This window comes from Thunnus thynnus, chromosome 1 (assembly GCF_963924715.1).
Source record: "Thunnus thynnus chromosome 1, fThuThy2.1, whole genome shotgun sequence".
NCBI classification, from domain to species: domain Eukaryota; kingdom Metazoa; phylum Chordata; class Actinopteri; order Scombriformes; family Scombridae; genus Thunnus; species Thunnus thynnus.
Window position 1 is genome coordinate 35932232 of NC_089517.1, and position 27166 is coordinate 35959397.

Here is a 27166-nt window from a genome sequence, read left to right on the forward strand (position 1 = left end):
ATGTGTGATGTGAAAGGGATCGCTCATAATGACACCCCACAGAGAATTATCACCTCACTTTGCCGTTCCCTTCAGCTCTAGTTTCTAGAGTTTTTAAGCGTCTTTTATCTCATAGTTTTGGTTTTCCAGCCAGCAAATTATGCACCTGCGCAGCGAGCAGCTGTTTCCCCAAAAAGTGTACCTGAACTGTACACGACCTGCCTAGAACCAAACAGACAAGGTTAAAAACTATCTGGTGAACACAGGGAAGCACTTAACAGCTAAAGAGCCAGATATTTCCAACAGGAGTTGGTGGAGACTAAAACAGAGCTAAAAGGAAACATTGGACTTACTTGTCAGGCGGCCAGAAACACGAATGAATGAAATAAATGAATACTAATCTTGGTCCATGCCTGCTAGACATGTAAATAGGCAAGAATTTGCAATGCAATCGCCATGACAGCAGTGATAATACATCATTGTTGTGTTTTCAGCTTGTTCTGCTGCCCCCAAGTGGCCAACCAACCCTTTTATAATGCAGCTTTAACACTTGCTAAATCACAAGCTGATGATTTTGAATTTTCTGTGTTTCTTAACATTTGCAAGTAACAATTTTATGTAATTTCCATAATATACAAGTTGATGCTGAACATAACATAATTAACATTCCTGGAGAGTCCTCTGATTCATACTGTACATGGTTTGAAGGACATCAAATTATTATCCACACAGGCCAAAATTTCAACTCACTGATTTTGGATTGTTGGGTGTTTGTTGTTTCAGGACTTTTGCTCTGTGTTCACACCACAGCCCCTAAATCTACATTTTCTAGTCAACTAAATCATATAATGAGAGGTACATTTTCCTACCACAGCTACTGATAAGCTCACTTTAATCAGCCATTAGGCAGCGGCATGGGGATGCTGCTTCAAGTGAGCTGAATGCTTTCACACACATCCAACATCAAAGTATTCATACTGTAAAAACACAGAAAACTTGGCATACTGGCATCAGTTTCAGTGTATGAACAATGCAAATCCATTGCTTTTAACTGTCAAGTAGTTCCAAAAGTAATTTCCATATGACGTGAATGCAACAATACACTCATTCTTCTTATGAACTAAAAAGCGAGGACAGGACAATGACGTCTCCAGATGACGACGTGGGAATGCTGTATGTGGGCCCTTGTTCTCACACAGAGGGAAAAAGGTCACTACAGGACTGTCACAGCCCCAAGGTCAGAGTCTGTACTTATCAATTTACTCACATCATATTTCCACATTCAAGTCAAGTGCATAATTAATGATGTAGCTCTGAGGCACCAAACTCATTTCAGCTGTGAAAACATAAAGGAAGTGTTTTATACCCAAATGAGATATCCTCCGTTTGATAAATCTGACACCTGCTCTAAAAATGATTGCCGGCAGAACTCCTGTTTCCTTAGCCAAAATATTTGCCTACAAATAAAAGAAAGACATTTACAGTGACAGTTTCCTATAGATTTTGTCATATATTATTTGTATGTTTTCTTGCTTTCATATGAACATCTTTAATTCTACATCATGGTTTCACTTGTTCCTTTGCTTGCTTGCCAAACTAGATACCGTCCTGAAATAAAAACCCTTCAGACATCAAAACACACAGGCTTTTGGAAATGACATCGGTGGATTTCTATCTAAACAGGGTCCCATCTGATGGAGACCCAGGTGGGGTAGCAGGTGTCTTCATTCTGTGACCAATCCCAGCGATTAATGGATCAATTAAGTTCCAGGTAGATGAGAAAGCAGCTGCACCCACACCCATCCTCAACATAAGTGACCTATCTGTGAAGACTTTCATTTCAAAATGATTGCCAGTATAAAAGTACAGCACATAATGGGGTTGTTGCTCAAGTCGTGATTGGAGAGGTCCTGAATAGTGTTATTTTTCCATGACACTGGTATGTTTTAATACTGTGATATGTGCTTAGTAAAACACTGTATATATACGCATAATCACACACAACACTGACTCCACTAATATGTGTCCATGTGTAGTGTATGTGCCGTACATAAAAATGTATACCCTTAAAACAAGAGTCTGTAAGTCTCGCTGTGGCCACAGGTGGCAGTTACAATTGTGTTTTCCTTAATTTCCCAAGATTCAGTTTGCTTTAATCACATCATCAGTAAGCTGTGGTCAGACTGAAAGTGAAATTAATTTTGTGGCAGAGCAACTGCATATTAAGCTAATTCAAAATATGAAAATATGCTTTGATTGCCCAGTCAAACTGCCTTGAAGATGCATGCAAGTTGAAATTGTTTCCACTTAAGCGAATAAAGTTAGGCTGTAAAACTAATCCAGGGGCTGAATTCATGTTAAGAATGCAAGGCAAAAATTCACTTTGCATTCAGTCTGAACACACCTTCTGTATAGATGAGCTAATGCAAGCAGGGAACGATGGCTGTGTCCAAAATCACTCACCAGTTACTATATAGTACATTATATTTACCCTCCGCCATGGTCAATGCATTTTTCAATATAATACACTCCAGTACACCACCACCATCCAATATGTCTTCAATAATTAACATAAAGTAGAATTATCACCTTTCTGACAATGTCATCAAAAACTGAAAATGTATAAGCTTCATAAAAGTAGAATATATGGCAGAGCTGTTGTACTGGATCGCATCAGACTGCATGTGTTCCTAATAAAGTGCTCGGTGAGTGTATATACACTATAGTGCCCTCAAAAATCCCAACAATGGAACAAAAACAGTAGTGTCCATGGCATGTACGCTACTTTCTGCCAACAATCCCACAATGCAATGCGCCGCATTTTTTAGATGCCAAAATTAGTGTTGTGCCACTCTAGACTATGATTAAAGTCCGAAAAACTCACTTTACTGCTCACTATAGAGTAAACTATTTAGTGTCTATTAGGCAGGAAGTAGTGAGTGAGTGAACAAGTTGGACACATACTTTTGAAAAAAAAAAAAAAAACAAAACACTGAAATCAAGTATGTGTACCATATCTGTGTGCATGTCATTTAACACAGCAATATCAATGTGAAGTTTGCTAACGTTAGCTAACACCAGCATTAACTACAGGTCATACCGGACCAAGTAAGGCTGCAACAGGAAAACCCCTGAGCGTACTGAACTGAGTAAAGGTCTTTATCTCATAAACTCAACACTTCATTAGTAAAAAGAACAACGTGTTGTTTCTTTTTTCAAGTTACGTAGTCTCACTTTAAAGATACTCGCACACAAACTGTGATTTGTTTGGTTTTAAAAAAATGCTGTTTCGATAAAAAGGAAGCAGCAATTAATTTATTTAAAACTGCATATGTGTGCTATTACAGTTTTGAACAGCAGCAGCACAGTGTATTGAAGCTATATTTACTCTGTATTGAATATTCAACATGAACATGCAGACACACTTAATTCTAAAGGATTATCTAGGACTGTGTTTGGTAGGCTACTTAATGACCTAGTTAGAGAATGGGTTAAGCTAAGAGCATCAAAATAGACATTAGCAAGACAAGCACATTACTTATTAGAACATTTCTCCTCGCTATCTCTCTCAGCATCTGACTTTTTATATATCTCCACAATATGAATGTGTTTATCTCAAATGTCTATCTCTAAGGTTGAGTATCTCTTATCATCTCTATCAGTCCATCTCTCTCTCTCTCTCTCTCTCTCTCTCTCTTTAGAGCTGAGAGTCAGATTTTAAGAGTGAAGTTTTTTTTTTTTCGCCTCTGTGAGACTTCCTCTTTGAACTTTACATCCAATCTACGACGGCCCATAACTGGTACCTCCTTAAATGTTACAGCGTGATGAAAGGAGGCGCTTTAAGAGAGCAAAATCAGTTCCAATGCCGTCCTGTCCCACTTTCCATATGGGCTCCATCACACAAACACACACACACACACACTCCGCATTCACACTTTCAGACCGCTCGTACCAATACAAACAAACGGATGGAGAGACAGGCAGAGATGCGTGAAGACACGTGCACGCACATTCAGAGTTGGTTACCTGAACTTTGATGGGTGCAGCACTGTGAATGACGGGATTGATTCATGGGCACGGAGTTCATTTACATATTTTTATTTTTACTTTTGTCACAGCATCAGCACGCCTCCCCTCAGCACCCCTTACCACACCCCACACACACACACACACACACACATTTTCCTACGCTGATGTGTGTGTTGGTGTGTGTGTGCGTACCCCACCGCTGAATGTGTGTCATAGTGTGTTATTACAGGGGAGAGAGGGAGAAGCTTGTCTTTTTCAAGGAACACCCCCAGAACTAATGTTCCACACCTGTGCACAGTGCGGCACTCTTTATCGAGCATCACAGGTGCACTGCATTAATTGTGGGAGAAACCATTTCATTGGCAGGGGGGGGGGGGGTGGAGCGGTGGTGCAAGTGGTGGTGGTAGTGGTGGTGGTGGTGTGGGGGTCCTCCTCCACCTCCTCCTCCTCTTCCCCTGGCATGCATTCAATCACTCAATATTCACATCTGAATTGCTTTTAGCATTGAGGGCTTGAAGGTTTCGAAGCATCTGCATGGATGTTATCAGAGGAAGAGCACCACCCTATTTTTAAGTAGTGATTTTTTTTTTATGGAAGTTTGGCATAAGTCCCAGAGTGTGTGTGTGTGTGTGTGTGTGTGTGCCTGTATGTGCCAGAGTTGGCCTTGCTGGCGTGCTTTATAAAAGGCATGAAAGTCTTGCCAAATGCATGTAATGTTTGTAATGTTCCTTTGTGGTGAGGAGAGTAGACAGTAGTAATAAGTGTGTGTGTATGTGTGTTTGTGTGTGTAAGGCCTAAACACCTGCACAACCCAGAGGTCAAATGTATGAGACTGCCCCCTCCAGTGACGCAGTTAGCATGTGTAAATACCTTCCCCACACTCCTTTTTCTCTCCGTCTTCTTTTTTTTCTTCCATTCCTCTACATCACCTTCTGTCACTTCCTCCCTTTCTGCAACCACCTTTAATTTTTACCCTTCTTCTGCCGCCATGTCCTCCTCCTCCTCCATCACCGTCCTCTCTTTTTCCCCCCTCTTCATTTTTTTCCCGTGGAGCAGATTATGACTGTCTGTCAATCAGTCCATTTAACATCTGCTCTGGGTAAGGCGAGGCAGACAATAACACATCACGGTCACTGAACTGAATATCCCTAAAGATTTCGGAGGAGGCCTCTCTCTTTTTTTTTTTTTTTTTTTGCATTTTCCTTTACGTTTTTTTTTCTCTCTCTCTCTTTCTTCTTTCCCTTCTTTTTTTGGAGGTCCAGTAATGAGTAACAAAAGGTCATTGGAGCATTGCAGCTGCTCATCCACTCGTGCCGTAATCCACGGCACTCATGCCTGATTACCTCTCCAATGGTCAAAGGTAGGGGAGGGAGTAAAAACAATGGGTGCAAGGCATCAGGCTCCTACAAGAAATATGGGCCAGGGGTGTTATTTTGGATGGCGCCAGTCAGAGAGAAATAACCCTGAGCAGATCCATTTATTCTTTTAAATCAAAATGCCTCGGCAGCGGCATGCAGTGAGGGGGAAAAACATGACACATTTTCTCCCTTCCCCTCCATCAACGGCCATTTTGGTCTCCACAATTGACCTTCCATGGCATCATTTACAATGAGTCATATCACAGCCGCAAAGTGTTAAAGCTGCAGTGCACTTGCTCATGTGTGTGCGCACACACACACACACTCAAATACGCAGATAATCATTCTCTTTTCTTACCCCCACAAGCTTGCAGGCACACACACAAAGTTGTGCTCGCAGGCATGTGCATACACACACACACACACACCAACATTATCACAAGCGCACTTGTCGGCATAATAGCTTTAACTAGACCAAATTGTCCGCCCTTCATTTGTATGTCTATGGCGACCCACATTCTCCATGACTCGCCCTTTGACAAAGAGGGGTCATTCCCCCAGCAAAGAAAATGAAGCCCAGTAGATATTGTTTGATTGGATTTTGCCTTTTCAAGGTTTCAGGATCATTACAGGAATTCATTTGAAGTGTTGCTGAAAATGAAACCGCGACCCTCTTCCCACGTTTAATTATTCTAATACCACTTTCTTTTTTGCGCTCATTCTCTTTTTTTTTTTTGTCTGTCTGCAAGTGTGCCATTTCGAGAAATTAAAATCATCAGGCTAGCCTTAAAATGAGACCAGGGTGGACCAATTTTCACCCAGGAAGTTATTTTGTTTCCTCTCAGCCATCTCATCTCTCTCCTCTGCCTGTACACCACCGCCTATTTTTTTTTTTTTTTGTATTATCTTCATTCTCCTTTTTTCCCCCCTCAAAACCATCTCTTCCTCCCGTTTTTTTCACTCTGTCCTCTTCTAACTTCCTCTGTCTTTTCTTTTCCCCTCTCTCACTTTCACAGTGTTTCCATCACTTTCGTCTCACCCCCCCCAACCCCTCCCCCCCATCCCCCTCCACCCCTCCACAATTTTTAAACACAAGCCAGCGCATTTGGTTCCAAACCAAATGTGTTCATTCCAACATTTCAATAAATTGAGTAGGGGAGGCATTAACGTTAATCACAGCGACCACATTGTGCTTTAGACACGTCGGTGGGATTATGGATTACTATTAGCTGGATGGAAACCGATTCTTTCATTTGAATTCCGACTTCCTCGTCTTGCTAAAATTAAAAAGAGAACTAATACTTCTTGGACAATAATACTTCTTCTTGGACAGGACTTTGCTTTGCTCTCCCTCCCCCCCCCCCCTCCCTCCCTCTCTCTCTCTCTCTCTCTCTCTCTTTCTTCCTCTCCCTGATCTGCAGGAACACCCAAGGAGCAGCGGATGACAGACAACCAGACAGTTCACATCTCAATTCAAATCGCAACCACATGAAGCTTATTGTTTCATTTAGCCAATTGATACCTCTGTAACTGATAATGATAATTTCCCTTATGAGGCTGATTAGTTGTCTGTCTTACTAAATATTCCCAGTTGGTGACATTGGCCATGTTACAGTACTGCCAGATTACATCTGGGGCACAGCAGTGCTCTAAAGATAAGTCTTAATAACTTATCTTATGAAAAAATTTTACTTTTTAGAAAGGCTTGTATTTTCTTAAATTTCTTTCTTATAGACTACTTCTCAATTAGGGTCCACCTAGCAACCATGTTGCTAGTTTACCAAAAAGACGGTAATGTAATTTAGATAATTAAAATAAGTGTGATAGGTGACATCAACATATTCTCTCTGCTAACTATGGTGATAAAACATGGTTGGTTGTCTTTGCAGTCTAAACATTTGTTCAGACAGAACTTTGGGTGAATTTTAGAGGATGCAAAGACGTAACGGGATGTGAACAGTCACAAGGTTGCTCAGAGCAGCACAAATTCATGTGAAGATGCGTTGAAAATGTTTTCACTTTTGCAAAAAAATTGCATGTATCCCTCCCAGGGCTTTATGACTCTATATCATAAACATACAAAGACACCAATTCTAAGATCAAAGTCTTAGCTGTGATATAAACACACACTGATACACCAGTTGGTGCATAACGTTGGTAGCAAGCTACATACAGCTAATGTCTGTAAAGTCGGTACTTTATCAAAACAGCCAGACTGCAGTAAAAGTTGCGCAAACAAAGCTAAAAAATTCCCTTTGCAATCTGTCTGAATACACCTTAATAGCTAATTGTAAGCTGAACAATAATGTCATGCTTAAAGCTGCAAGAGTTGCTATGGCTAACATGTTAGCAATGATTTTCCTACTTTTACATCTTGCAGAGATGGAGCAATGCTAGCATTCATTTGGACCATTATTTCTGGCCACCTGACAAAAGTAAGTCCAATATTCACTTTCATTTGAGCTTTTTTACAACTCCTAAAAACATTCATCTCTTTAGCTTTAGCTTGTAGATATATAGCCAGACAGTCGCTAATCAGCTAGTTGCAGTGTCTGCTGTTTTGTGCTAGCCAAGTAGCGTATAGCAGGTTTATCAGAGCTTTTTATTAGTCTCTGTGATTTCTGCACTAATTAACTATTGTTCAATGTAAATATGAAAAGGGTTTACAGGTTTAAATTGTCAAACACAGCTAGTAAAGTTATGATAACTTTGAAATTCCTACTTTTTCAAACTGTGTGGTCAGATAAATACATGTGACCTACGTTTTCAGTGCAATACTTTTAGACAAGTTAGAGTTTAAGAAAAAATAAATTAATACAGCTGAGAATTTAGGGAGAAAAGTAAGCTAAATAAAAGGCCTGTTAAGAAAAGAAAACAGACACCTTTGTGTGTGTGTACCACACGGTCTCATGGTGATACAGCATGCATGTGGGTTGCAGCACTGCGGGAGATGAGCAGTATATACAGTATCTGGTCATATTGTAGACATGTTTAACAGATGGCCTGAGTTATGGCATCCATATCGTCTGCTTCATCTTGTCTTTACTACAGGAATTTCCCTCCTCTCTACAACACTGTTGATCATCTCCATAACCTCATTTTGGAAAGTGATTGTGTGCACGTACAGCTTCTGTTACTATTATAAGTTTATTCGGGAAAAGCAGATGAAGTACAGTATGTGTCAGAGGAACCATACGTGGAATCCTTGGACGTGAAAAGATGAAGTGAAAACTCTATTTAAATGTGGCACATTTGAGCATTTACAGTTGTATTTAGTATTCCTAAATATATCAATTAATACTGCATTTGGACCTCAAATTTCTAAATTATACTTTTTAGCTGTGCCTTGCCAGAGACACTGTTGAAAGAGAAAATCAAGTGAAAATACCCTCCCAACCTCCTCTTTCATCTCAAATAAGCCTTTTGGGACTATTTTGAGAGAGCCAAGTAGCTCTGTAATTCACACAGTCACATATTTAACAGGAATAATCATGTGAATCCACCTCTTTTGTCTTCTCTGATTCTCTCTTTGAAATGTTCTGCAGCTACTGGAAAAGAAACAGCTTTTCACTCAGTATGGTCACTATCAAGGCCTGAGTGTGTGACAAAGTGGGACGGAATCAGTCAAATAGCCTTTGGTATTTAATCATTCACAGTATAACACATGTACACACATCTACAACCTAACCAGAATATGTGTATGGACTATGCGTGTGTTTTACCAAATATGATTAATTTTTGCCTAGATTTTTTTCCAATTCACAAAGTGTGATGTTGTTATACTGTACATAGGCTAAGTCAAAGGGGACAGGACTTTGACTCTAGAGACCGGAATATTTGTCCCACTTCACATATGTTGTACCTAAAACACATAATTAAGGGAATACTTTGATATTTTGGAAATACCCTATGTGAATCTGCTTTCTTGCCAAGATTTCGATGAGAAGATCAATACCATTTTCATGTCTGTATGGTAAATATGAAGCTACCATCAGCAGTCAGTTAGCTTATCTTAGCATAAAAACATAAAGAAACAGGTAGCCTATCTCTCTCCAAAGGTAACAAACCTACCAGTACCTCTAAAGTTCGCCAGTTAACATGTTATATCTCATTTGCTTTTATTCAAAAATCGAAGTGTAAAAATGACAAGTTGTGGTTTTGCAGGTATTATGTGCCAGACTGTTTCTTGTCACTGATGGCAAGACTTCAGGAAGTGGCTGTGCCTGGCCAAGAAAAGTGGTATTAATCTTCTCATCTAACTCTCAGCAAGGAAGTGAATAAGCATATTTCATAAAATATCTAGCTATTCTAAGGCGAGGGAAAGTGCATAGTTTTGATTAAAAACCCTCAAGTATTTTTTAATATCTAAGACTAACATCTTTCCCTAATCTTGACCAAGTGCTTTGACTTGCCTAAACATATCCATAAAAACATGAGGCATCTTCCACACATACACAGATATCTCTAAAAACACTTTTTTCCTCAAAAAAAATTCAGGTCCACATTTTTGTTAAACACAAAGCTTAAGGGGTACAAACAGGACAAACTGAAAAGAAATCTCCCAACAGAGAATCAACTACTGAACACAGGCCAAGAAGAACTACAAATAAAGAAGAAGATGCTGGAGATGACGGAAAGTGCAGAAAGGCAAAACAATGAAAATCTAAATAAAACACTGCAAACCTCAAAAGCTCAACCATAGATGGTTTTTCCCTTCTGAGACAAATGATGCACCAGCAACCTTCCCACAATACGCCACCATATCATGCACACAACAGGGCAGCAGTAGTTATTCTTACACACAAATGTATACACCCCCACCACCACATGGCCAAATACATACACCACCACCACGAACCACACCTGTGCAAGGTTTTGATCAGTTCTATTTTTTTAGCCTTGGCAGAGTTAGTACTTCAAACACGTTAAGTCTACATCGTTTAACTTACAGTTATATGTTTTTATGTGTACTCACTTTTGTATAGCTCAACAAGTTACGACTATGTTGTTCCTGAATACAACATTGACATTTCTAACAACTAAAATCTGTAATATGATCACACAATCATTAAGTAGATAGCTATGGCTCATCACATCCTAACGTTGGTGTTCTTGATAATGTTTCGAGTTATGGAAATCATACCACTTGGCCTGCTTCAACTTTGCTACACATGTTCTCGCATATCAAAGTGTTTCATATGTGTATCATAACACGAGTTCATCATTTATTTACATGTCACAAGTTACGTTAGTGTCCCAGTATTTCCTTTAAGTATCAAGGAATTTTGTAACCACTCTTCTGACCCTTTTTCCTTCCGCTTCATTGCAGCCTGTTCTGAAATGGTTATTATGTGTGGGAGGCTGGTGTTCCTGCTCAAATTGCACGGTTGCCACCACTGTGCTCTCATCAACTGTCTCTTTGCTGGCCTCACAATAGTTATGAAGTACAAAACAAGCATAAATGACACAAGGGAGGTCATTGAGATTTATGTCCATCGCCCCTCTTAGCGCTCCAAAACCTCACTTTCAATCACCCAAAGACACATTCAATCATAGATATAAAACACTAGATGTTACGTCATAACTCATGGGATAACCGGCCGCCATCTTACCTGGGTGTTGTTTACAGTCACCTACTATTGGCATCACTTTCCACGCATCAGTATAGAGTAGATGAGAGATTTATTTTTTGGATATGGGTCAACTAAAACTACAAAAACTTTTAACTAGGTGACTTTACCGTTAGCTACCAAATAACGGACCAGCTGAGTTCTAGGTCAAAGTTATTCCTGATTGCTAGGTCTCAACAGCATCGATCTGTTAACTAAACAGATAAGTTAAAATCAGGAACATTGTCTTTATGTTAGCTAGCTAACGCTAACTTGGAGTTCAAAGGTAACGTTTAGTAAGGTTATAACAAAGTTATTAATATTACCCTAACATTTGAACACTAAGTAGCTGAGGAGAAGTGCTCATCTTCACTTCTAAATCCCATTTCATAATATCTCAATACAAATCAAGCAAGTCAGCTACATTACAAGCCCAGATGAATCAACACAACCGTAACGTTAGCCACATCCTTGACAGCAACGCGGAGCACTTACCAATTACACAATCAGCCACCATACTGTTATTGGAGACCGAGGTGTCACACTTAGTGTGACATGTTTATTACATCTAGCTAACCCTAAATTAACCGCCTAGAATCTTGCAGTCATCATATATTAACAGAACTTGTCAGCTTACCTCATGCCTTTACAGGATTTTCCTTTCAGTAAAGCAAATAAAAAATAATCCATGTCTTGATCAAGTGAAGTAATCCAGTTGGAGAAAGGAGATTTGTACTTCAGCAGTTCAGATCAAGTTCTTTTCAAACTCTCATGTGGTCACATGATGGCTCAGCGAGCATATGAAGACCCTGTGATTTAATTGGGTCTAATGCATGAATAATAATAGGTTGTATTGTGTATGATGAAGAATTGAAATAGGTTTTCAGTCTCAGTGAAACTGGTGTAGTTACAACTAGACTTTGAAATGCATATCAAGCATACAGTAGTTACATATTATTGATATGTGACTATTGCCTACGCCTACACATGTTCACATGTTTTGAAACAGCTAAATAAACAAAAACTAAAGGCTATACATGAACAAATGCAAGCTAAAATATATGTTCCTGGCGCATGCTTAATACATATAAAACAACATTTGCTATAGGCAAGTTAAGGTCATGATGTCATTGTTTTCACCTTTCCATTTGAATACAGGCAAGTTTTGAAAAATCTCCACCATGTGCAAAAGCTCCGTTTTCAGTGACCCTAAAACTTTTCCACTGTTTTCATGTGGACTGAAGGCCAAAATGCAGAGAAAATACTATGTTTTCAAAAATAACTGTATACATGTGGACAGGGCTTCAATCTCGCTTTAGTAGTCAGGAGAAGGAAAACAATAAAATATGTTGACCATGGACGTTTTGCAGATACAGTACTTTCAATATAAATGTTTCCTCATTATATTGATAAAAATGATAATCTGGCTGACATTATGTTTCCTACAAAACATATTCTCTACTTCAGATTAGCTTTAAATAGACATTATTTTTAGGAGACGGAGTTGCATACGTATAGAAATGTAAAAATGCATTAACTTTTTTTTTTTAAGGCAAAGTTTATTAATATTTGATGAATTCATATTTACTCCAGCTGCAATCCACCCTTGAAGCCAGTTAATACAAGGTGGGGAAATGCACCCAGAACTAATAAATCAGCGTGCAAAGACAGCACTTTGGTCTGGACCTTTAAGCTTTAGATTTTACTTAAGTTTTATTTTTGCCATATGAGGAATGAGAAGCAACACCATCTGTGATTTACAGTCCAACAGTCATACTGAAGTTCATCCCAGGACGTGACATTTTTTGTTGTAATAAACTGAAATATACCACTCGTAAAAACTGAGTTTAGATGATAGGGAACTGTGGTAATCAATTCAACCTGTCATTCTTTCATTTGAACACTTGAGACCGTATTTTTGATAAGTATATCTTAAGTATCCTTCTGCAGTAGACATATCTTGGTACGTAGTGTACCTATACAGGTCAGTGCATGTGTATGTGTCTGAGTATGTATTCCTCAGTGTGTTTGTGTGTGTGTGTGTATCCCTGACGCTGCTGTCACCAGTGGATGGTATATGTCAGCCTTGACTACATGCTGGCTCCACCTCATCACCAGCTGCAGCCCAGCTCAGCTCCAGAAAAACTGGCAAACTGTTTGTCTGCCTGCCTGCATGACGCACAATAAAACTGTGTCTCCATTAGACAGGCCTCTGCAGGCCCTACACATACACACACAAACACACATGCATATACAATTTAAACGCAAACATGCAAGCATGTGCACACACAGACGCAATCAGGCACATGCTCAGATAAATGTGAAAACACACAATGTCCTTGCAGAAAGTGTGTCCTTAGTCGCCGTGTGTTTGTGCATGTGTGTGTGTCCTTTGTACCTTTTCTAGAGACAACTGCAGTCTGTGCCAGATACCATCATAATGTTGGACAGGTGTACAACATGGTAATCAGGGATTTACGAGTGTGTGTATGTGTGTGTATGTGTGCATGAAAAAAGAGAGGGAGGGAGAGACAGAGAGGGAAAACAAAAAAAAGAGAGAAATGCAGTTTGAAAAGATGGCCAAGTATTCAATATTCTTTACCTGCGGCTCGTGCCCAGAATCCTGTATTTGCCCCGCTCCACCTGATCTCCAATTGTATGTTTTTTTTGTGTGAATGTGTGTGTGTGTGTGTGTGCCAAAGTGTGTTTGTGTGTGTCAGAGTGGGCCGTTTGTACAAGGTCAGCCTCCTCTGTCCTCGCTGGCCCTCCAAGCCCCCCTCATAACAGCATATCACTTCCCCTTTCTTCCTCTTCCTCCTCCTCTCTGAACTCTCATCTCTTCCTTCTCTCCACCATTCTCTCCTCTCTCCTTCTTTCTAACCCCCTTCTTTCTCTTTTACATGTTAATCCCTGCCCCCTCCTCCCTCTGTTTTCCCTCCCTCCTCTCCCTGCTATTTTCTACCTTTCTCTGGCAGCAGAGCTTAAATGACAGGCTGTCAGAGGACACTGAGTGCTCTGGCCTGGTTAGTTAATGTGTTAGTTACAGACACACCTGCCAGTGAAGGCACCATCAGGGATATAGACTGGAGATAACTGAAGGCAGGTGAATGAGCGAATCGATCAATCAATCAATCAGTGAACAAAGTCATCAAATTTGTACTTGCTTAACAGCCAACGGTGATCACTATACACAGATCGCCGCCCCTTATATTTTCATATTTATTCCTCTATTCACCATTACCCTGGATATTGCACTGCCCTCATAGATGCACACACATTAGCACATAGCGCTGTCAACCTAAATGATACTTTTCACCATCTTTCCATTTGCACCTCCTCCTCCTCCTCTCGCCTTCCTGTGCCTTAAATTATTCAGATCTCTCTACATTTGATTTAGCATGCCTCCTGTCTGCCATTTCCCCCTCTTTTTTATACATTTCATTATGTTGTATGACTTTAGACCCACTGGCTGGAAAATGACAATTATTTTGCTCCAGCAGCCAGCTATTAACAGAGCTGAAGAATACATGGAGTGGCGTGCAGAGTCAAGACTGCACTGTAAGACGCCGCCACGTGCATGCATACACACAGACGCACACACACAGTAGCACATGCATGGGTGTACACACAGTCACACACACATGCATACAGGTAAATACTGCATACACTATATAACCTCAGTATTAACTAAAATGCCTTGAAACGCATGCGTGTATGCAGCTACTGTACGGTCTGCTTTTATGTCAGTTTCACTCCTGCCTTTTTTCTCACACACACACACACATACACACACATCTTATGCATTCTCTAACTGTACTATAAAGCAACAAAAAAAAGCTGGCTTGTGGTCTGCATGAGGAATGGTCCCACGGAAAGAGCAGAACAAAGAGAGAGATCCGTCACTGCAGAGTAATGCCTTTTAAATGTACCTTTAGCGTGGCCGGGCTAGTGAATTCAACCCATATCTAATGGTAGCTTGTTTGGCCTTTTCATCAATTCTGCATAAATATATATGAGCCACAGGGAAACATACAAGGGGCCTAATAGAAACGAATGAACTACTCAACCATATATTTGCCGTGAGAGATATGCAGCTTGTGATTGGAAAGGGCATCCACTATCTGCAATATTGATAATACTTTTCAAATTTCATCTGCTTTTGTTTGCGTTCTGCGGCCGCCTGTTTAAACATGGTGAGAATTATAATGAGGCCAAACATTATCTCCACTGGTTGTTCTAGGCTGAACATATAACTTTATCACTGAAATGATTCCCGTACTTTGGCTGCATTGTAGCGTTTCCATTAGAGCTTGGCTATCTGACAGAACTCCAACCAATCGGCAGCAACAGTGGCCCACGTCTGGTGGCCAAGCGGTGCCTGAATCTGTGACATTGTGCTGTGTGTGTGCGTGTGTGTATGTAGAATGTGCCAGGATGTTTAATTGTAACCATCTCTGATCAAATATGCTGGAGGACAATGTGAACCCACTCTATTTTACCTTGCATGGTATACATCACATATTTCTGTGTATTGTAACATCACTCTTCAACACAGGGTTATTTTTGAAATCCAGACCTGGAGGATTTTATGTTACAAGGTTCATGACAGATCCGGAAATATCAATTGTCTTTTTGCATTTCTTCATTCTTTCTTTTTTTTGCCCTCAGCTGTCCCGTTTTGCCTATTTACGTCTGGACAACGCAGACGTCTGATCACAATATAAACCCTCTTTCACACATAGTTCCTGGTAAATTACTGGGATAACCTTTCACACACCGTTAGTGATTTTCACTATTCAAACATGCAGTTACATTCAGGAACATTTCCGTCTTGCGCCTTTTCACACATGCCATGGCAATGCCGGAATAGATGGGGCATAAAGGAGGCGAGTGGGTTAGGTTGTGCGCATAGTGAGTGTGTTTGAGAGAGTGAGACGAGAGAAGAGAATATGAAGTTAGCAGTATAATGTTAGCTGTGAACGTCAGTGTGCAGTTTAGGCTATCTGTCAGTGAATAAATGCTCCTACTGTAACTACATTTGGAGATGTTCCTGGTGAAGAGGCATGTCCACCTGCCGAATCCTTACTTACAAACCAGTTTAACGTCTCTTTCCCGTGGATCTGACGTCACGCATCTCCTTTCTCCATATGCCTGCTCACCAAAACTTTGCTCTGCGCTCCGTAGAGTAGTTACCATTTGGATTGTGATATTTAACATAAAATAATTATGTTAAACGGAACATGATGTTGTGATATTGACTTTTAAAAGGGAGCAGTTGCTTGAATAAAGGAGACGTTGCTATTTTTTGTGTTGTTTAAATATTATTAATAAAACGTTCCCACTCTTTTGTAAATGTTTATTCACATAACTAACTGTATTGCTTTCATAAAGCCATATCGATTATTCAAAGCCCCGTCAGATTGAAGATTTTGAATAATCAGCTTGAGTGTCTGACGGAGCTTTAAATACACATGGCTTTATGAGATGTGGTGTCAATCGCTAGTATCAAGTCTTCTTCAATGCATCATGATATTCATTTTGTAAATTATGGTCCCATTTAGCGTAAAACAGATGATAAAGCAGCTGCTTTGCTTTAGGACATGGCTAACTTGTGATTGACAAGTCGCTGCCATGGTGACAACATTGATTACATAACGCAACCATGGTGTAACCCCAGATTCACAGAGTATAAGCGTAGCTGCTGCTATTTCACAGTGTGTTTTCAGTTCATTAAAGTTAACTGTAACATTTTGGTCGTCTAAAAAAGTCTTGTTCAGCATTTGGTTGTGATAAAAGATCCTCTAAGGAGTCAGATGTTCATTTTTTCCGGTGAGTACATTGTGTTTTAATGGTCTCAGGCCTGTTTTTTGCTAGCAGAAATTAGGTTTAGCATTATCACTGTTAACCAGAGATTGTAAATGCACCGTGCTAACCAAGCTCCCAGCTAGCGCTATAATCAGCTCCACCCTCTCGTCCAAATATGGTCACTTCTTGCTCCAAAAATCAAACATGGCGACGGTCAAACCCAAGATGCCGATGGTCAAATCACTAAACTCTAGCCTTCAAAACTGCAGTCCACAAACCAACAGGTGATGTCAAAGTGACTACGTCCATATTTTTTTACAGTCTATGATAACATCTAGCAAATGTAGACGTCTAATTACAATGCTGGGTTGACCTTTTTGTGATAACGCCAAAATTACAGTTCTGCAAACAGACAAAGAAATTCTGCAGCTCTACAGAGTGACTGGTGTCACGGGTATCTGGAGGTTAGAGAAGCTCACAGATAAGCAGACACGCACACTTCCCAGATTGCAGCAACCCATGTGGCCCTGCGCATCAAACAGGCTGATTGACAGATCCAACATTTTGTCAAAGGATGGCTTCAAAACAAAAATAAAATCATTTGTTTGCATCCATACAAAATAAAAGAAACAGCAGCACTAACGTCTCCAAACTACGAGTATTAATGTTCACTTGGGTGTGCAAGTTCAAAACTTAAGTTCACTCTTATGTGGTAAGTTCTGCAAAGATACACATAAACTCTGCAGCTCAACACATTAAAGGGTGATCCGTAGTAACAGAGCAGCAGAGGAGCCGACATGCAGACCTCCTAAATCTCAACAACGTATCATGCTGCACATCAAACAAGCTCACTGATTCATCCATCTTTATGTCAGAATGCAGGTTTGAAACAAAACCTCTTATCTTATCTCTTGGATGTGGATCAGGTCCAGACAACATTTACCTCTGATCGCAATGTAAGGTTCACTTTTTTGTGGTAAGTTCTGTGAAGATAGACATTCACTCTGTACACCTCTCAACAACTGCAACAATTCATCATGTAGCCCATACACATCAAACAAGCTGGTTGGTTGATCCAACGTCTTGTCAAAAGGTGGTTTCAAAACAGAAAGGTTGAAGATGTGTACACATTCATACACACTGCATACACACTGCAGCCATAAAAAGCACGTTCCTGTCTTAAAGCTGGTTTTGGGGCCTCGAAAGCCTGTACTTCACTTGTCATCTCATGATGAAATAATAAAAAGATATAAATGATTAGAACTTATTAATAGTGACTCAGTAATGTGTTAACTGACCAATGATTTATCACCTGGATTTGATAGGACAGAATGTCTGTCTATATCATAGCAGTGCCACAGGTAAGTATAAGAGATAAGCAGTGGCTATTGTAGTAAACCTCTATTCTATTCTTTTTTTCTCTGTTTCTATATTATTTCATTTTGTTCTGCTTGATTTTGCTCTTTTCTATAGAACATGATCCTCCTCGGTGGCTGCTGTCGAAGAGTCTTTTCAAAAGGTTCTCAGCAGCAGAAGTATGCAGAGGTGAACTGTATTATATATCCTCTTAAGAAAGCACAGGAATCAGTCTCGCATGATTGCTCCTCACAGTGCCTCAGAGAGAGGGAGAGAGAGCAGGTTATCCATGTAGAAATTGCACAGCAGATATCATACACCAAGCTCTGTCATGCACAAAGACTCTGGAAAAAGTAGCAAGACGATCTTTCATCCCGGAGTCGCTGAAATCCCCGACACACACCCTTCGAAGAGCAGCTCAGCCCCCGCGCAGGGACTGAGGGTTATTTGAACTAAAGCCTTGTACGGGGTTACAGGCAGCGTTAGAGCTCTAAGACCAGGGTTGGTCCGATGCCTACCATGGACTTATGGTGATCTTGGTGACTTGGCCAAACGTTGCAGCCCAGATCGAGCTGTGTCACCAGGGATAGACATATCAGAGGAGCTCAGTGAAGCTGGCAGATCATGATAGTCATCTTAGGGAGAAGGGTCCCAGTGATTAAATCCAGGCTGTTGGATCCCACCCTCTGGCACTTGACCACACACATGCGTGCGCGCACACACACATACACAAACACACACACACACATACACGCACACACACACAAAGATGCATGCGTGTCCAGAGTCCCAAACCCAGGATCATTAATATTTGCACATTATAACCCTCCTCTTTTCTCACACTGCTGCCATCAGATATACCAGCTGGGCCCGCCTATCTATTACCATAGTGCCATCAGTGTGTATGTGTATGTGTGTGTGTGTGTGTGTGTGTGTGTTTGTGCTGTGTGTCTCTCTGTATGTTTTGTATGTTCACACTTGGTACCATTCTGTATGTTGGTGTATGTGATATTTATGTGTGCATCTTTTCATATGCCTGTTACAGTGGGCACGCATATTCAAAATGGATTTAAGGGCTAAATTGTATAATGATTTCTGGGAAAACAATAAATTGAGGTTACAAATAAAGGCCATTATGGAAATGAGATTAGGGAGCAATTGAATTAGGCTGTAATCACCGTTTCTATATGTCATTACAATGCAACTTTATACAGCATTACTCTGTGCCTGGGGCTATAAATGACAAACTGTGTTTCTTTGAGGGGTATTTCAGTAAATCCACAAGGGGAGGGTTTGATTCAGATCCATTCAATGCAGCTCCACCTCCGCCACTTTATTTCTGAATTCACATTATTCCCATCGGATCCGACAATAAAAATACATATTTGCAAATTTAACAAGTCACTCCCATGCTGCAGACAAAAATATGACTAGAGACAAAATAATCTTCCTAATAAACAACGGATAGGAATATTTTCTTTGAATATTCAAGTAATGTAATCAGTTCCAAACCAGCAAATGTGCCTTTCTCCCCCAAAATCCCTCTAAATTCCTTCATTATTTTCCTAACTCAGACTGCATATTGTAAGCAATGTGACAAAAAAACAATGTTTAGTTTTGTATCAATATATTGTGATGTAGGCCTACCCCCTTTTTCAGCAACACAACTGTAGAGGCAGAATCTTAAGTATGTGCTGTGTAAACAAAGAAGAGTCAGTGTCCAATTTGAGCTTTTATAGTTTTCATAACTTTGTTTTTAAATGTAATTTGGCTAAAAAATAATGGTTCTGGCAAGTGTACTTGTGTACTGCTTTTAAACTAAATAAGGAAGACAGGGCAACTGTTACAATACTGGAACCTGGCTGACAACAAGATTACTCCTGTGTTGTATAAAGTTCTATAATTTGACGAGCATACCATACAGAAGAAGAACATATCAGTGTATATGTCTGCTTATAAGTAACTCAGATATCTCAGTACATAAACGCCAAAGATAGATTTCAAATCATTTAACAAATGTTGCCATTACATAGTTTGTCCACCAGAGAGCGCTGACAAGTTCTTTTTTTTTAAATATCTTACTCAGCTCATATCATGGTCAAAAGTCTTTATAATGGTTATAATCAATATTTTTGATAATAACAATCTATCAAATAACAACGTGTAATGTTAGAGGTGTTGTTCATAGTGAGGAACCTACAAAGAATTATCAGCTAAAGAGCCAGATATTTCCCTCAGGAGATGGTAGAGACCAAACACAGAGCTAAAAGGAGAGGGAGTTTTGATGTAAAATTATGTATTGGCTGTTATCAGATTTTTTTAAACTCTCAAAAATGCCAATATGGAGAGCAAATATGATAAAATTTCTGCATTTCTGGGGCAGTAATCCTTCAAACCACTATGAGTGTTCAGTGCATCTAGATGCCAACAATGTGTGGGGTAATAAAGACATTAGGGACAGGTGTTTAGATGTGTGTTAAATCTTGCTGGTGTGTGTATGCAAACCACGAAAACCTGATGAGTAAAACCTTCTAATTTCAAATGCTGCAAACTGGACCAGTTCAGTCTGAAAGGATCCAAAGATTCTTAAGCAAGGGGAGCCAATCAAGACCAAGTTCATCTGTGACCGCCGACCTGAAACATTTCTTCTAAGCATTAAATTGAACCATTGAAATAAAATCAATTTGTAATAATATGTCCATTAAACGTCTTTGATCATGTACACATATAAGGAAAATCCCTTAACAGGGACTATTAATCTTACATTGTCTTGCAAACAACAAACACATATACACACACAGTACATCATCACCAACAAGAGTCCTCTCCTCCTGTTTTCTGTGGTCCGTGGGGATTTGTCAGTGCTCGTCAACCAACCGTGTCAACCGTGACAGTCGTCCAGATGTCTCCTGCTGCCACAGAGATGACAGGAAGGACAGGAGGAGAGGAGGAGTGGAGGGATGGAGAGAGAGGAATATCCCTCATCTGACAAGCACTACAATGGGACATCGGTGAGCAATCAAATTCAGATCACAGAACTAGCCACGTTGACAAGCACTAATAAAGTGGATTCCATGCTTGCGGTACTTCAGGGAATACACAAAGTTTGTGAGAGAGTCAGCTTACCTGTTGAAGCATAACTCTGGCTTTTTTGCACGGGGACTCGGTTATATGATCTTTTCAGTTCTGACCAAATTCGCAGCAGATGTGTCATTATTGAACTTTTTGCTGCTCTCCTGCAAGCAGCTCTATAGATCTCCTCTGGAGCCAATGGACACTCAAACTCCACAAGATAAAAAATATTGCTAGCATGATGTATTTTACATTACTTTATACAAGGGTGCATATCAAATGACTGAAAAAACAGAGAAAGGCCAGGCTTTTACTTTTTACCAACTGTTCTGCCTGCAGTACGTTAGCACTATGTAGAACCTTCACGGACAGGCAGTTTTACAAATATTTACAAGAATATGGACATGTTACATATGTATCAATTAGACTTTTCAGTTATCTCCAGTTGGGGGGTGTTAAAGGCTTACGAGAATAAGTAAACATACACATTTTGAGGCTTGAAAGGTGGCTCAGTAAAATTTAAAGCTACTCATGATGGATGGCAGCTGGATTCACAATTACGAATTCCACCCTGACAACCCAGTTTTACTTTGAAATTAATGTATCAATCTGTAGAAGCTTTTCAAAATACTAGTGCAGCATAATTCTCAGCTGTCTGTACATACTGTATGTTCAGTATGTTGAATACACAGCTTTGGCTTGTCACTAGCATTGTTAGCTGTTTGCCTATATCACTCACATAGGCTAGCTAGCATAGTCATTTGTAAAAGCAAATGCTAAAAAATCATTTAAAATGTGCTGTGTGCAGTGGGCTCATGTTCTGGTCTGACTCTTCAAAACTGTGAATTCCCCATCACATAATGAAGTGTATCATCACACTGCCAATCAATGTGATATAATAGGCACACGGGGTGTGCCCAAATACAAATACATTATTTGGCAAAGCACAAATAGTGGGTTTTTTATGAACATTTATTTCATACATATATTTTAAAAATTATTTGTTTTTGGGAAGAAAACAAAAACATGTCAAATACCAGCGCGCAGGTCGGTTACATCGCTATCTCAGTCTCTCTCCTCTGCTCCGCTGTTACGTCTATCAACAAGTCTCAACAAGGGGAGTCACATCCATCTGCTACATGACACACATTTCCTTATTTGGACGTCAGTCCCAGAGTTGGGGATGTTCCCCAGAGATAAAGCTGAGCTACTGACACATGCAAAGTGCTCCCAAGGGACTCTCCATAACCTGTTGTTCCCCTTCTCCTTTACACAAAGTTAGTAAATGAAAAGTGCAAAGCAATTACTGCCTTTGAAGTTCTTCCCTACATGTTACATGGTGTGCTGTCTGCGTTATGGGTGTATAAATAAGTAGAGGTCTATCTGCACATTGGCGATGCACTCGCTTTAGCTCAGTAGTCAGCGCAGTCATCTATGATCTGGGAGCCTCAAATTCAAGGTGTGGGGACCTCCTTCATAAACACTTTAATATCCTAAAATTAAAAGTGTAATAAAAACAAAAACTATTTTTAAATCTATTTCCACTTTTATTCAAATACAAATACAAATATAAATAATTTTGCTGCCTCAACAAATATAGATACATATACAAATACTGGATTCTCTGCACATCCCTAATAAGCACCATATATGTCCCTGTTCCCACAATTTAAAAAAAAAAAATCTTTAACAATCCACCGAAGGCATGAAGTAGGTCAAAATGCACAATAAGTCTATTCCTATTATTTATCCTTAACATACATCTTGTTAGCTTGTTAGGCTGATGTTGCTCATTTATAAAAGCCAACAAATGGACACCGGAAGGAAGCAGAAGGAAGCAAAATACAATAGCCTGATTCACCTCCTAAACCAGGTACACATAAGAATCTGCATGTTTTTTTTATGTTTATGTTTTTTATGTTGTCTAATATCTAATACCTTTCAAAGCACAACCATTTGCAGCAAGAGATGTGTGACCCTTACAGTTTCACCATCAAAGATTCACAACCCACACCTCCTGTAAGCGCATTAAGCTCATACGGAGGACATGGCAGGGCAGAGATACAGCAGGATGGTGGCCTGTGCCAGGAAGTGCTCTGTAAAGCGCATGGTGAGAGCCGGCAGCACCAATCAGCCTGTACTGAGGTTGTCAATGGGCTCATTAGCACTCATTACAGCAACCTCTTGGGCACCTGGGTGCCCTTCAGAGCTCTTAGGGCAGGGGGGTGGGGGTGGATTGTTGGTAGGGTGAGGGGCAAAGCAAGAAAAAACAGAGAAAAAAGGAGGCAACAAAAGACATATATTAAATGAGGTGAGGGGAATGATGTTAAACTGCATAGACACAAAAAGGTAATTGATAGAGAACGTGCAGTTGAGAGTGTTTTTGTTTTGTTTTTTTCCTTTTTAATGCTGTACTCTAAAAAAAAGGATGGTCGCTGCTTCCAAATTGTTAACAGGGTTCGCACAATGGCAGAAATGGCTTGCAATGGCAGAACTGCTGTTTTCTCATGGTGCTTTCAGGTTGAACACAAAGAGAATTCACTGTAGTGTTTCTGCAGTCCGTCTAAAAAGCCAATGTAGCTAGCAACAGCTGTCAGTCAAACTCTGGTGCCGACTAAATAACTGGACCGAGACCATCTGAAAAAAGAGAGTCTTAGTTTGCATCCTACTATTAACAGCCCGTCCTCGCAAGAAAAACAACAGTATGGGTCTAAAAATTCAGGCCAACAGAAGTATCCTATAGTTATGTTTACACCATCTAGCAGCCGTAGTAATTATGACCAGGGAAGTGATGCAGACTTGATAAGCTGATTTTGCTTTATTAAGAGGAGGCGGGCTGGGTGGATGGCTAAATAGTTAAATGGCTTCCAATTTCCAACGGGAACATTGGGACATTTTTAAAAAAAACCTAAGTATTGTGGTGTTTACTGTTGCCATGACAACAAAGGTTGCATAACTTTAAGGAAGTATAAACCACGTTTCAAGTGGTCATTTTAACCCAAACCATCATCTTTCCCTAACCCTAATCATATCTTAACCACAGCCTTGTCACACCATAGAACATCATTATTATAACAGTGATTTGTATCGGTTTTGAAGCAACATATTACAGCCCTATGGGTTGTTCTGAAAATGCTCCTATGGGTTGTTCTGGAGTGCATGTACGATCGACCCATGTGGTCTGGTTCCCATCCGTCTAATAGATGGTGCTGAAAACACTCAGATGTGTCGTTTTGGGAGTCATTGGAAATAGACCTATTCTGTCGTTTTGGTATGAGGACGTGTTGACCATTAAATCCATCTGCTGATTGTGAACAGTAAAGGAAGTGATTCCCAGTCTCTGTAAGCAATGTATAGCCTATATTCATACAAAACTATTCAGTAACACAAATGCTTGTCACCACGTGAGTGCAGGAATTTTCCCTGATCAATCAGAAAGTGAAAGGCGTTAAAACAGAGGTGTGTATCGTAGCAGTTTATCAAAAAAAGTGAGTGAAACATAGCAACCAGGCTGAATTTGATTTCCCTACTTGGCCAATACCAAAATACCCAAAACTGATGATTCAAAATGACAGTAAACAAAACTGTCCAATGAATGAGTTAGCTGTCAGCCCATGTAGCTTCATGCCTACAGCTATCGGTTTGTTTGTAATAGACCAGTATGAACACAAATCACTCCAAAACTAAACAGCAAAGATGTATCTTTTTTACCTGGTCCACACCAATAAACCAAACTACAGGTGTTTAACTGCCGAGTGTGATCACGAGGGTTTGATAATGCTTATGTTTTCACTTGAAAGGATTATTAGGACACTGAATGTACAAAATATTATTCTTTTCATCATATTAAATGATGAGTTGAATCCAGGTCAAAGCTTAATCCTTTGTTAATTTCCTTTATTAAATCTGTACTAATCACAGATGGAGATGGAGATAAGGAGAATCAGATGAGTTGGAAAAGTTTGTTTTTTTACTATAGCCACTCAACACCAGGATATTTTGTGATTATTCCGGTATTATGTATCTTTATTGTGTTAATAATTTGTGTTCATTATATCCAGGCTGTATTTAATTTAATAGCGTCTTCAGAGAGCAACAAGTTTAGTTTCAGTATTAACAGGTTGAAGAAAGCCCACATAACAATGGAATCACCTGAGAAAGCCCCTCTGCTTTCTCTTTCAATAAGAAAACTCTCAAATGATTAAACTTACCTGACAGCTTTGCTTTTGTGTTGCTTTAGCTTTGAGACTCTAACACTTACCTGAAGAGTAACACTTTCTGTTAAAGCTATAACTATTTTACTTTCAGCACCCCGTCTGCAGAGAACTAAAAATATTGTCAAGTCTATGCAGTGTCAGTAGTGCACACGCACAAAAGAAGACACTGTAAAGGGAAGAAGGTGCCGTCATAACAAGCCACCTAAAGCGCCTCTTTATAAGCAGTTCAGAGGATAGAGCAGAGCCAAGGGACACAGGTGCGTTGTTTGAGGAGCTCTCATTTTTGACTCCGATAAAAGTAGACAGAACTGTCACAGATACGTATTTACAGAGACTGTAGAAACAGAGATTAAAACCTTGTCAAAAATACATAAAAAATAAAGATGACTAAGTACAGGTTTCCCCCGGAGTCCTTCGACTCTGTCTGCTCCATAAGTCATCTGAGTTCACGAGTTCCTCACTGAGTTCCTTCCACAGCCTGACTATATCCCTCATAGAGGTCAGCAGTTCTCTCTTGTCTTTTTTTGTTTGAGAACCACTAAAACTGAGAGCAAAGTGTCCTTTAGTTATTTTTTTTTTGTTTTTTTTAAAATCACTCCCTGCTTGAAGCACAAAAGCCCAACATTTAAAACGGAGACATTTTGCAACAAAGTAAATGAATTTTGATAGAATCACCATGATTAGTGGATTCCATGGCAGGAATGAAGTCAATTTGTGCAAATTCATTGCAACAAGTTTAACTTTGGTGAACTCTGACATGCAAATCTGCAGCATTAACCATTAATAGCAAATCATCTTGACAGTGCTGACCTTTGAGGGAGCAGAGGGCTATGCTGTCCAAAATGGAGGAAACTTTGTTGCACCGTCCAGCTTTATTAAACCCTTCTTTGCTGGAGAATTTAAAAGATCCACAAAGAAGCATGGCTTTTAGACAGTTATGACAGGATTCAATGTTACAAATAGGTGTCTTGAATGAAAAGTGTGAACTTCCTGTCCTATTAACAACCACGCTAACTAGCTTGCTAACCATCAGTTAGCAAGCTCGTTAGCTGATACGCAGTTGTTCTGGTGACAGCTGGTGAAAGAATTCTTGCCTTTGGGTTAGCTAGAAAACATGTGTGTCTTAAAGCTCCTTAAAACTTTGGTTCAAATCTTATGTATTTTTCTAAAAGGGCAATAATCAGAGTTAAAGTTTGTGAGTCACTTCCTTGCTTGTAAGTCACTTAAGATTAAAGTGTCTCCCAAATGACCAGAGTTTACACCAGACTTTTTTTTTTACAGCCATTATGGCTGTCAATATTCCAGAATTACAGCCATACAGAACATCTACCGGATGTGAATAGGCATATAATAGCCGACATTTAAACAGCAATAGAACACCAAAAACACAAACAGTATGATCCAACAAATGTATTTTCTTGAAAGTCGTTTCAAAGTCATGTTAACTGTTGTCGAGCCAAAGAGCAGGGCTGTTGCTGGAGTGTGCATCGACTTTTGCCAAGCTTAGTCACATGACCAAACACAATTTTTTGATGTCTTAACAGCAGTGGCAAAACCAAACTTTTGCCTAATATAAGTTTATAATTAAGTTGTCTTATAAGTCACACAATATTAGGCTATTTAATATGCTATTAATGAATTTATTTATTTATTTATTTGGTAATCAGCATATTTCCCACCGGACATTTTGGCCGTTGATATTTTCATCTGCTGGACAACTACACATGATACCAGCAAAAAG

General features: G+C 39.7%; 1 protein-coding gene across 2 annotated transcripts in view; it reads right to left on the bottom strand.

Moving 5' to 3' along the window:
* znf536 (zinc finger protein 536) overlaps window positions 1-27166 on the bottom strand; it is a 364930-nt gene that overhangs the window by 288935 nt on the left and 48829 nt on the right. The window lies entirely within an intron of this gene.